Below are 13,260 nucleotides of genomic sequence, written 5' to 3'. Positions count from 1 at the left end.
CGCAAAGCATTGCGGTTGGCGCATGTAAATTTCTTCTTCCAATTCTCCTTGGAGAAAGGCGGTTACTGCGTCCATTTGGTGAACTGCCAAGTCGAACTTAACAGCAGTAGCCAAAAGAAAACGTATTGATGAGTAACGAGCAACTGGAGAGTAGGTTTCGTCGTAATCAATGCCCTTGACTTGCGAGAACCCCTTGACAACCAATCGCGCTTTGTAGCGATCGATATCACCCTCGGCATTCCTCTTTACTTTAAACACCCATTTGCAATCTATAGCTCACTGAATTCAGGCATCGCCACTTGAATCGCCGTCATCATCGTCAGTAAGCTCAACCTTGCGCACAGAACTTCGTGTCTTTGGTAGCAAATTATAATTATTAATAGTGTGATGTTCAGTAATTACCTTACTATTTTGGTGCTCGAAAAATGTAACATCGCGACTGACAATCGTCTGCTTGGTTTTCTGGTTGAACATCTTGTATGCTTTTGACTGCTCGCTGTATCCAAGGAAAATACATTTGTATGACTTCGAGTCCAGCTTTCGTCGATTTTCTTTCGGGATGTGTACCATTGCAGTACATCCGAATACCCGTAGCGATGACAAATCCGGTTTTATTTTTGTCCAGATTTCTTCCGGCGTAGTGTTCTTCATGTCCCTGCATGGTGTTCTGTTGATTAGGTAAACCGCCGTGGCCGCCGCCTCTGCCCAATATTTTTGAGGTAAATCAGCATCGATAAGCATACAGCGCACATTTTCGATTATTGTGCGATTCATGCGTTCGGCGACGCCATTTTCTTCAGGCGTGTAGGGCGCCGTGAACTGATGCTGCTCTACGATGGTCTTGAACGAATTGTTGCAAAACTCTTTACCGTTGTCGGATCTTAATATTTTTATCGTTGATGCTTGTTGATTTTCGACCAACTTTTTAAATTTTATAAAAATATCGAACACCTCACTTTTGTACTTCATCGGGTAAGCAAACACCTTTCGGCTAAAATAATCTACAAATGTTAGTAGATAACGACATCCACTGAACGACGACGTTGACATGGGCCCGCAAACGTCAGTGTGGATTATTTGCAAAACTTTTGTTGCACGATTACCACTTTGCTTAAACGAAGTGCGCGTTTGCTTCCTTCAGAGCATATTGTGCATGGGTCCAAAACACCATTTGATATATCGAAGCCTTCGACCGCTGATTGAATACGAGCTAAGTTGCGGTCACACGCATGTCCCATGCGCCGGTGCCACAAGCTTCGATTTACTGTTGCAGTTAACGCCGTATCATTGCGTTGCGTGGTGCAACTAAGCCGATATAAATCGTTAACAAGTGGTGCCGTGACTATTAATTTGTAGTTTTCGTTAAAAATACGGCAGTTTTTGTCGTTGAATACTAGTGTTTTACCATTTTTTGCCATTTGACTTACCGACATTAGGTTAGCACAAATGTTTGGTATACACAAAACGTCTTTTACAGTGAATTGCTCATTATTCGCATTTTCGTCCGACAATATCGTCATGCGAACATCTCCAGCACATTTCACGTTAAGGCGTCCACTATCGCCAACAATAATCTCCTTGGATTTTGGCTCTCGTAGCTCGCATAAATTATTTGAAGACATCGTCATGTGGGCAGAAGCCCCAGAGTCAATAAACCACTCATTTGCATTTTCGGTTTTCGCAACGAGTGATGTCGACATCAGTAAGAAGTTGTTTTGAGATTTCTTTGACTTCGTTGGACATTTGGTCGCATAATGGCCCTTCGCATTACATTCGAAACACACAACCGCTGGTTTGTTAATTTTCCGTGCACGGTTGTTTTTCTGCTTTTTTGAAATAAGAGCTACTACGTCATTATTCGTAGATTCATATCTTACTTCTTGTAGCAAGTTTGTGCGTACTAGGTCAGTCGTCAGCGCTTTACCACTAATTGCAAGCGACATTACCATTGGACGGTATTCGTTTGGCAGACCACTCAGCATTATTTGTGCAACGATGTCATCCGGAATCTTCGTACCTGATTTGTCCAACTTTTGTTGCGTGCAAGTCATTTTATTGTTGTATTCCTCCATAGAGGAACAATCAGCCAATTCTAGTCTCATCAAGTATTTTAAGAGATCCATGCGACGTAGGGCCCCATTATCCTCAAACGTAGTCTCCAGCGCTTCCCATGCAGCTTTTGCGTTTGCACAATTCTGCACATAGGAATAATTTTCCGGCTCTATTAGTAACCCTAATGCCGAAATCGCAAGCAAGTTTTTGGTCGCATCTTGCTCAGCTCCCTCGATGCATGGCCAGTACCCCTTTAGCAGTAAGTAGGACTTAGCTGCGAATTTCCACGTGTCGTAATTCTCTCGGCCCTTCAATTTTTCGATCTTGTCGATTCCCCTTGTAGTTAATCCACGTGATTTTAGCCTCTAAATCAAACGAGTTGCTAACCGCAACAATTATGTGTATTTGATTAACACGAATTATTTATCAAAAACGAAGAATTCGAGTAGGAAACGTTATCTATTTACTAGTTACGACTTTTTTTTTTGGCAAAAAACGTGAGGCCCATAACCTGTTATTAATTTATTTTATAATGAGGAAATAAAATACACGTCTTATTATTTGGCAAAAGGAGATGAGAGAGTGGGAATTTTATTAGCGATAAGCTTTTGTCAACCGATATACATTTCAGCTTAGAGTTATCGATTACAATATATATTATTGCAAGTTCTTTTCAAAAACTCCATTAGAAATGCTTGTTAGATCAGACTTCAACTATTAAAAGCCAATGTCTATTCAATTTACAAAAAGAAAGAGGTCATATGTATATGTAAACAAAGCAATTTTATTTTTGTTAACTTTTCGCGTTTGCCCTATTTGGAAGTACGAGTATTATCGATACTTTTTTGCAAATATGAGTACTGGCATCGATTGTTTTTTAGAGTATCATAAATGAGTACAGGTATCGATACTTTTCTAAAAAGTTCTATCACTACTTATGACTCAGTCTCTTAAAAAAAGTTGGTTTGGTCCAATACCCAGCCGAGTGCTGTACAGTCTAATGAATGGTGGAAAAGGATGGTCTTCCGACTCGACAACTTGCGCACTCTCCAGCATAAAGCAGTCGTCGTTAACCCATGTATTCTACCTCCGTTGTGAATTCGAAATCTAGCCGACAGTTGGCCAAAGCTTACAAAAGCTCTCTGTACTATTTATATAGGGCAGGCACCAAATGGAAGCTCTCGCTGGCCAGCTCTGATCTAGCCCATTCTTGAAGCAAATTTTTTATGAAAGAGAGCTTATCTTTCCGTTAGAGAATGGGCTTCACCACATTTACTTATATTTTTATAGTTTTCTATAGTTGCATTTCATTTTCAAAGTAAAGTTATTTATATATATACGCGTCAAACTATTATAAAATATGTATTTGCTTTTAAAAACTAGAATATTTAAGCTATTTGCTATAAACAATTTAATTTACGCACGTAAAACTAAACTTATTGAGAGTTTATTTCAAAAACTCCTTTAGATCAGATTAAAACTATTAAAAGCAGCGACTATTCAATTTAGAAATAGGAAGAGGTCAAAAAAGCAAGGCAATCTGATTTTTGTTTGCTTTTTGCGTTTGCTTTGAGAATACTTGGAAGTACGAGTATTATCGGTACTTTTTTGCAAATATGAGTACTGGCATCGATTATTTTTTGGAGTATTCTATATGAGTACTAGTATCGATACTTTTCTAAAAAGTTCTATCACTAGCCTTGATATTTGTATTAGAAGCTTAGAGTACAACTTCTCAAAATGCTTTTCATGCGTTCAGAAATTTTTTCTTTTTAAACTACCCTGCAGAAAATGGGACTAGTTTGTAGCTAACTATTAACTAACTAGCAGTCGACTAGTTGTGACTATTTATTAACTATTTCCGTTGGCCGTAACTAACTACTTTTGAATTGCGATGGCCGAAAAATAGTGAGAACTGGTTTCCTCTGCATTAGATGTCAACTAATTTATAGCTAACTACTTTTGGACATAAACTATTAATAAAACAAAATATTTTTTTTTTTAATTTTTTATATTTTTATTTATTTACTTAGTTTATTTAACATTGCATATTTGCTTATTTCTTAACATGTTCTTTTTTAGGTGGTATCATATTTGAATTCGATCAGACATAACAGCAAAATGGTAATATAAAATTTCGACCTTTATTTTATTTTTCCTGAATACGAAAAAGAATCTGCGAAGTGCAGAAAAAAAGGGTATTGAAAGTAATTTTTATATGACGATATTTAAATAGAAACTTGTAAAGAAAATAAACTCCCGATAACGTCTGCATGAGTCCTGCACAACTTCACAACTAACTAAATGTTAGTTTTGCCATTGCTAATTAAAAGTGATTTATTTATCGAAATCCCGCAAAAAACTAACTAGAAGTTGGTTATTTTAATCAATTGATAATTTTTTTCGCAGGGTAGTTATTCATGGTCATCGATGACAATCAGCCTTACTGCATGCTTACCTATCACGCAATGACCAGTTAGAACTCCCACCAGAAGTGAGAAGTGCAACTTGCTTAGTCTCCCTGTACCGCCTTCGGTCTACACGTGACCAGAAGGACTTAGCCGCCCTGCATTTCAAGGTCTTTGCCCAGTGCACGCTGAGCTGGCTAACCGCCCATATGTCCAGAAGTAGACCGCATGAGGTCAGGGGAGTACCCATACCATGAGCAATTTCTCAAGTGTTCCTGCATTTTAGAGGTAATACACTAGAGAGCAAACAATCCGAGGCCTCCTGTATTGCCCCTGCCTCTGCTTAGAAAACGCTACAGTGATCCGTAGGCCTGAAGTTTAGGTTGATGGAGAATTTTTTCTTTTAACATTTTCGAATGAAAACAAAAATTTCAGCAGATGGTCGGATAGCTTAAAGGTTTCTGTTCGCATACTATACTGGATATTTTTCTCTTGTGAGAGAACAGATTTCACCATTTCACAGGATTTTTTTTGCTGGGCATTTTTACTGGAGATTTTAAACGAACGTACCTATAGAGACATTTACTTAATTTAAAAACATATATGTTGGTACTTTTTCGGCTGATTTGGTATTTTTTTTTTTGCCATTTGGTACAAAATTAAAAAACGCATTTATCGTCCCTGCCTTAATTTGTTTTTTGTATAAGTGTAAGCTGAAAACCCTGTTGACAGAGGAAGCAAAGTTAAGAGGGCATTTTTAGCGACTTCATGATATTTACTCTTAACACTAATCCAAAACTCTTTCAGAGATACAGATTCAAATGTGTGTTTCAATGTCGAAGTACTCTGAAGATCTATGAATCCTTCGTAAATGGATTTTGTACCAAAATAAGTAATCTGACGAAGATTTCAAGTGATTAACCAAGTGCCTAGTTATGACATTTCACATTTCATTTGGCAATTTATCGCTCCTTGTAGAAAGTTGTATATAACCCTCTGGCTACAGCGGCCAACTACACATAAATACCAGTGAGGAAAAAAACGAGCTGTCAAGCGCAAGCTCACACTCATATGTAGGTATGGCACTCAGTACGGTAATCATAGTAACTACCAGTACGTAACAACATCGCAACTGAAATTGAAAAAGTCGTGGCTAATATTTTTATTTTTTATTTTTCATAAAATTATGTGGGAGTTGTAATTCGATAAAATACATCATATAAATTAAAAAGTGAATTTTGAATTTTTTATTAGTTATGACTTTTTGCATTTCATCTTTTTGAATTTCAGGTGACGATATGTATACTTGAAAATAGATAATTGCGTCTCAGTCAAGCTGCTTATAGAAATTTTCTTTTTGTGTGGAACTCAAACCGACCGCCGTGCTCATTCATACCAAAATTAATTTCGCGGAACCCCGGTCACTTTTCTACGGAACCCCCGGGTTCCGCGGAACCCACTTTAAGAAGCTCCGATTTAGAGTATTCAGCATATTGTATTTAATTGTGGATATAATTCACCACAACCCAAAGAAAAGTCTCATGATGCCTGATTTACTAAATTATTCTGCTCTCAATAATGCCATTCGCCGAGGTACAGATACAAATTCTTTTAATACTGAGTCAACATTAACATCCATTTTGCGAAGAATATTGAGAGAAGCTAGCACATGGAGGCTATCTTCTTTCATAGTTGATCTCAAACAGTGGTGATTAGACGTGTTGTTTTGCGCTCAGCTTATCTATATCTATCTATTTCTTAATATTGTCTCAATCGTGGCAATATAATGAACTGTGTTAAGTGCTCCACTTTAAGTGAAGGTGAAGAGCACCTTTTTTGTGGCATCTGTAAAAATAAAACTCATATTAAATGTGCAAAACTACCCTGCAGTGAAAAGCCAAACCAGTTAGAAAAAATACTAGTTCATTAACTAGTATGTGCCTACCAGTTTGACAATTTTGAAGAACTTAGGCGATCAGCGCCATCTGCCTTTGAATTGCCAAAGCCAAAAATAAAACGCAATTAATTGCTTTTCTTACAAATGTCGGCAGTGGCGTCACGTGAAGACTACTGGTTCTGGTTCTGAAATCGCAGGTTCGAGGCCGCTTGGAGGTGGTTAAGATTTTTAAAGTTAAATAAATGTAAGTAAAAATAATTTATTCAATTTATAAATAAATAACAAATTTGAAAATCTAATTGCATTGCAAAAAAACATTTAGGGAGAAATGCTTGTGCTATTAAAAAAAAGGAATTAAACAAAAATATTTTTGTTTATTGAATTTAAAAATTACAATAAACAGCATAAAAAAAAAAATGTAAAAAATAAAAATGAAATTAAAAAAAAGAAAATACAAAAATTTTCCCTGCGCCAGAATTTGAACCTGGGACCTCAGGCTTACCACGCGAGTGCTTTGCTCTGTCGGCCATTCTGACTGCTGGAGCGTCGCGAGCAAAAAGTCACACTTATGCTTTTCACGGGGCATGAATTGGCAGACTATCTCATCAACTGGTATGATGCTACAAGTATTTATACTAGTAGATGCTGATGCATAGCCTGACAATTGACATCTCGTAGGACATCGCAATGTTAAAAATACCAGTCGCTAACATTAAAAAAGGATAGAACGTGAACTAGTTCGGCTGAAACGCAAACCGGTAGAATTCTAGTTCACAACTAGTAGCTTTCCCTGCAGGGTAAGCTCTGGTGCATTAAACATTTTGAAAACTAATAAAAATGTGCTATTTCAATGTGATAATTGTGCATTGGACCATTCTGCTACTTCGTGTATGAGCGTTGAGGAAGCCCAAAGGAATATAAATGCACTCAGTGAGTTCATTAGCTCATTAAAAGGTCTGAGTGCTAATGTCATAGTTGACAGCAATAAAAAGTTAAACAACTCTAACTCGTTGACCAACGTTATTCGTATGCGCCCCAAAGCTAATAGCCCGAACACAATGAAAACGACGAGCTACAAACCACAGCTGTCAAATTATTTTAACACGTACTCTTATGTAGATAATTATTTTGGCGACGACCGGGCTACGCGACGGCTGTGGTTGTGGCCAGATTAGATCTATTTCTATTTTTCTGGCGACCGATTACGTTCTTCCTCTTCTTTTATGTCAAACTCATACAAATTTATGATGTCGCTGCCGCGTTCAAATAAATCATGTCGCCATCGACAATGCATTTAGATAATGAAGATGATAAATTGGAAGCTGTGGTCCGTAGCTCATCGTTTCCAATGTGTTCAGAACTTAAGGTCGATGACCGTAATAACCTGCATTTGCAAACAGTATCGAAAAAAACTCTTGCTTCTACCACGCCTGGAGAGAGATGCAGCATCAACAATTCTAATACTGAATGGGTGTGCAGCCGAAAAAAGTTGTGGAGTCTCTCATTCTCCCATACTCCGACGCTGTTAGTGATGAGCCTGCTATTAGTGGTGGTGGCGAAGCAGATGATGTTGAGATGCTCTCTTCTACATCTGCTCAGTCACTCATGTTTTCATCTGGCTTTCATGCTCTGCCTAATACTGCTGATCAGTCAGCTACTACGCTTGGTGGAGTAGTTACGTTTCTGACTCCCACTTTTATCTCTAATACACCAAACGCTTCAAACGCTAATACTGAGAACTCTGATTCGCAGCCTTTTGGTATTGCTTCTGAGTGGAAAACTGTTACTAATAGAAAACTGAGAAAACCAAAACAATCTTTACTTATTGGCTCTAACGACAACAGTGAACTCAGTATTGTTTCTAACATGAAGTGGCTGCATATTTCACCGTTTTCTCCTACCGTCACTGTTGCTGATTTCTTGGCATATATTGCTAAACATGCTGAGATTGATCCCAAATGGCTGGTGTGCTACATGTTGGTGAAAAAAACGCAAATCTTGAAGATCTAAAGAATGTAAATTTCAAACTAGGCGTATCTGACTGCTGTTTTAATAAGGTTGATAAAGCTAATATCTGGCCGAAGAACGTGAAGATTCGTCCGTTCCGATTTTTTCTAAAGGGAGGTGCTGCCCAACAGGAACACTAAGCCTCTAAAGATCTATTTTCAAAATATATCTGGACTCAGAATAAAGTCAAAAGCAGTTTTTAATGTGAGCGCTCAAGTTGATTATCACATTTTTGTACTAATTGAATCGTGGCTAAATGCTGAATTCTGCGAAAATGAATATTTCGACTCGAATCTTTTCACTGTTTACCGAAAGGATCGTGATGCAATGAAAACTGGTTTTTCTAGAGGAGGTGGTGTGCTAATCGCTGTTCAGCATCGCTTTCGTTCATCCCTCACGCGCATGGCTAATATGGATTCACTTCTGGACCAACTATGCGTCCTTGTACATGGTAAATCCAAAATCTTAAGTTGCGCGTCATATGTCCCGCCGAGTAGTGTTGTCTCATTATATAAGGCGCATGTTGATAATATATCAGCAGTTGTCTCAAACCATCCGGACTGTAACATTTGTATTCTCGGCGATTTCAACCTGGGCAATATTGATTGGTCATATATGGACAACAACCATGCCTTAATCCCCAAAGATGTTAATAGCTTCTCTGAATCTTACTTAGTAGATAATTTTTTAAGTTTAGACCTAATTCAAATAAATGGTTTTAGAAATCAACTTTTTAAAATTCTAGATCTTATTTTCGTTAATGATAATTTGAACTTTGCTGTGAATAAATGTCTTGATCCATTGTCTGGTTCTGGTGTTCATCACGTATCGCTTGTTATTAAACTAGAATTTTATAATTTTAAAAGTCTTGGTGTTGAGAATCAAAGGCCTGGTTTTTGCTTTAAACGCTACAACTTTAACATTGTCAACAATGAAATTCTTTCACTAGACCGGGATTCAATATTTGCTAATAATGATGTGGTCAAATGTTTTGATATTTTTAAGTTGGAAGCTAATGATATTTTCTGTAAGCATATACCAGTTATACGTAAGAAATGCTATAAAATTCCTTGGTATACCAGAAAACTAAAGGAGCTAAAGAATTTAAGGAATACATTTTTTTTTAATACAGATTGTCTAATACCCTTGCTAATAAAGGAAAGTACATGCAATATTCAAAAAAGTTTAAATCGTTGAATAATACTCTTCAACGCAATTATGTCCGTAATTTTGAGCACGATATCCAATCAAACCCCAAAGGTTGATTCCTCTATCAATTTTGGTTACCTCTCTTTGACTCTGTACGATGTGTCAAAAATCAAAAATCAAAAATTCGCCGCAAATGGATGTAGACGGTTTCTCCTCTTTTATTTTTAAGAACTGCTCTGCTTTTGCGTATCCGCTCTTATTAATTTTTAATAAATCTCTCGCTTGGAAAGTGAGTTCCATTACCCCAATATACAAAAGTGGTAATAAGAACGATGTTGCCAATTATAGGCCCATCTGCAAACTCTCTACTGTTTCAAAATTGTTTGAATATATTATCAAGGAGAAACTATATATTGTGTATAAATTGTAAGATTTAATTGATCCCGCTCCCCCCGCCGCAGATCTTACGTAAGGTTAAAAATCACCTAGACATGTTTTTTCAATTAAACATTAGATACTATATATTTCCATCAAACAAATATAGGATGTACGCCTAGTCAGTCTTAAAAACTTCATTACATAGTTATACTAGTCATTCTTTGTTGCCGGTTTCTTTGGTCCACGGTCCAGCCAGCCAATCTGAAAGAGGAGTAGCCACAGGGATATCTCGTATTTCTTTTTCACTCAAAAGTATTTCATTTTCACAGTCCACTGAAATTTCTTCTTGATTCACCCACTCAACAATATCCTCTGTTTTATTTTCTGTGATGACACACATGAGCTCTCGCCCGCGTCGTGAAATTATCCTCGTTGCTCTTCGACGCTGAGGCTCAGAAAAGATGAAGTGAAGCTTTTTGTGAATGCTTAGGGGCTGTCCATATATTACGTAAGGGAGTTTTCGCCTGTTTGTGTTCGGTTATAAAAGACACCGAAGAGTAGCATTTTTTTTTAGAAAAATAGAAAAATTAAAGCAGAAGTTGTAAAAAATTATAATATCCTCCGTATTTAATGTATATTTTTCATTTCAATGCAATTTAGTACTTTACTTGAGTGAATTTTCGTATTTTATAAAGAACAATTTTGAATAAGAATACAAGAAAAATAATATTACGTAAGAATCTACGGGACGACGCCCCCCCCCCCATATAAGAAAAAGTAAGAAAATTCTAGACCCGCCCTCCCCCACAAAGGTCTTACGTAATATATGGACAGCCCCTAAATGCTTTCACGTATGTTGGTGTTGGTTGATTTTTCCGACAGGGTGGTAAGATGATTTATTTTGGAACGAATTTCCGTCATCCCTTGTCAAGTTTGGTTTGCAGACAAACCGGTTTCGGCGTTGTGCCATCTTCAGTGTCATTTTTCGTTCTGTCTGGTTCGAGATTTGTCCCTAATTTATGTTCATTTATCTTAGGTAATGTGATTTTCGTCGATGATTAATTACTAGATATGCCATGGTGCCCATTTTTTGAAGCAGGTAATAGGTTCTTCTTCGCTGTTTCGATATTAACATGCATTATGTTGTCGCTGTATGGTTTTTGCCTGCAGGTAGGTAAAAGTCAGTGATTTTTGCCCTGGTGGTGCTTTTTGGTGTGTTCGGAGTGTCCATGCCTGTTGTTTTGTTGTCATTTTTCTTTTTTTCGTAAATCAATTTTAAGGGTTCGAATATAACATCCGATGCGGTATTTGTTTGTTCGTTTATTATTTTGCCGTCGAAGGTTTTTAGTTTGTATATTTCCATATTTTCTAGGACGTTTAGTCGTTGGCCTTTATGTTGTACATGCAGTAGTTTCGCTGCCTTTCTTATTTGCGTTGGTGAACATTTGTTGTTAAACATGTGGTTAGCAAAATTTGACTCTGGTATTGCGCTCGGTTTCTGTGTCTTTTTGTTATAGTCTCTTATATGCTCGCGGAATCTTGTTTTTATTTTACGTCCTGTTTGACCTATGTAACTATGCTGGCATTTGCAAGTTAGTTTATAGACTCCTTGTTTATCCAATGGATCTTCTTGATTTGTGGTGTTCCGTAGTATCCGTCCCACGTTGTTATTTGTTCTGAATGATGTGCGAAGGTTGTGTTTCTGGAACAGCTTTGCAAGTTTGTACGTTGACTTTCCAGTATAGGTTAATACCGCCCAATTTTTGTTATTGTTTTCTTCTTTGTTTGGCTTTTTGTTTTTGTGCTCCCTTCGGATTTCTTCTACCAGATCTCTTTTGTATCCGTTATTAGCCGCTATGGCATATATTGCGTTCAGTTCTTTGTTGTATCCTTCTTTTGTTAGTGGTATTCGCTCAATTCTATTGATCATCTGTCTAAAAGCGGCTTTTTTATGCTGATGAGGATGGTTCGATGTATTATGTATTATTGTATCTGTGGCTGTGGGCTTCCTAAAAATTTCATATTGCAGACTGCTGGTGCTTTTATTTATTTTTATCGTCAGATCTAAGTAATTTAGCTTTCCTTGCATTTCTTGTTCCATTGTGAATTTTATATTGCTGTGCTGTTTGTTGAGGTATTCCAATATCTGTCCTTCATTTTTCTTTGTTATAAGACATGATGTCATCTACGTATCTGGCGTAGAACGTCGCTCCTAGTTGTGATGTAAGATACTCCACGTACCTTTCTTCCAGATTCTGCATGAATACCTCCATAAGGATCGCCGATGTGGGGTTGCCCATGCCTAGCCCGTTTGTTTGCATGTATATGTTGTTGTTAAATTTGAAGTAATTTTGGTGCAACGTCGTTCTGAGTGTATTAGTTATCTCTACGGCGATTTCTCTGTTTCCTGTTTTTTCAATCAGTATTTTGAATACGGTATCTATTGTTTCCGTTATTGGTATCGATGGGTATAGATCTTTTATGTCGAATGATACCAGTTTAGTATCCATCGTGATCGCTCAATTCCGTTGTATTAGATATTGTGTACTTATTGGGCAATCCAAGGTTGTCCTTTAGTATAGTTTTTAAGTGTTTTGATAGTTTATAGCTTGGGGCCGATCTGTGGTTTATGATTGGTCTCATGGGTGTGCCAAGTTTGTGGATTTTAGGTAGTGCATTCATCGGAGGAGCTGATGGATTCATGATTGTCAATGTATGTATTTGGTTCGGCTTTATTATTTTTGTAGCTTTCTTTATGGTCTCTTTTATTGTGGCCTGGTATTCCTCAGTGGGATCCTTTGCTAACTTCCTACATCTAGTTTCTTTGATAAGCTGTTCCGTTTTTTGTGTGTATTCATCTCTATTCATTAGTACAGTTGTGTTTCCTTTGTCAGCTTTGGTCGTGATTACGTTGTTGTTTTTTAGTTTCTGCTTCAGACCTTTAATTATATTGCTTTCTTTGCTGTGGTTTTTGTTTCCTTTGGCTTTGATTTCCTTTTCAATTAACTGTTTGCACCTGTGTCTAGTGTGTTCCTGTTCCTCTTTCGGCAGCATAGATATAGCTATTTCCGCATCTACAATTGTCTGCTCAATTTCCTTTTCCTTATTGTAATTCTGGATATTATGTTTGAGCCCTTTTTCTAAAACTCGCGATTCTTCTTTGTTGATGAGAACTTCTGTAAGGTTTACGAACCTGGCATGGAATTCGGGTTTCTCTCTCTGTTTTTTGTTCACTCCTTCTTGACTCGTTTGTAACTTTTTTAGTTTTCCTTTCAATTTCTTGTACTTTTCTTTCATGGCTTTCCTTATGCGCGTTTTCATTTGATCAAAAAGCTCCATTAAGCAGTCGATTGGTATGCGCTCCGCTAA

General features: G+C 37.3%; 1 protein-coding gene across 1 annotated transcript in view; it reads left to right on the top strand.

The window, feature by feature from the left end:
- LOC118738900 overlaps positions 1 to 13,260 on the top strand; it is a 171,795-nt gene that overhangs the window by 114,793 nt on the left and 43,742 nt on the right. The gene's annotated exons all lie outside the window — the stretch shown is intronic.

The sequence above is a fragment of the Rhagoletis pomonella genome, unplaced genomic scaffold, assembly GCF_013731165.1.
Source record: "Rhagoletis pomonella isolate Grant_MI unplaced genomic scaffold, Rhpom_1.0 Rhpom_scaffold_00001, whole genome shotgun sequence".
Classification (NCBI taxonomy): domain Eukaryota; kingdom Metazoa; phylum Arthropoda; class Insecta; order Diptera; family Tephritidae; genus Rhagoletis; species Rhagoletis pomonella.
This window is presented reverse-complemented; position numbering and strand designations above follow the sequence as displayed.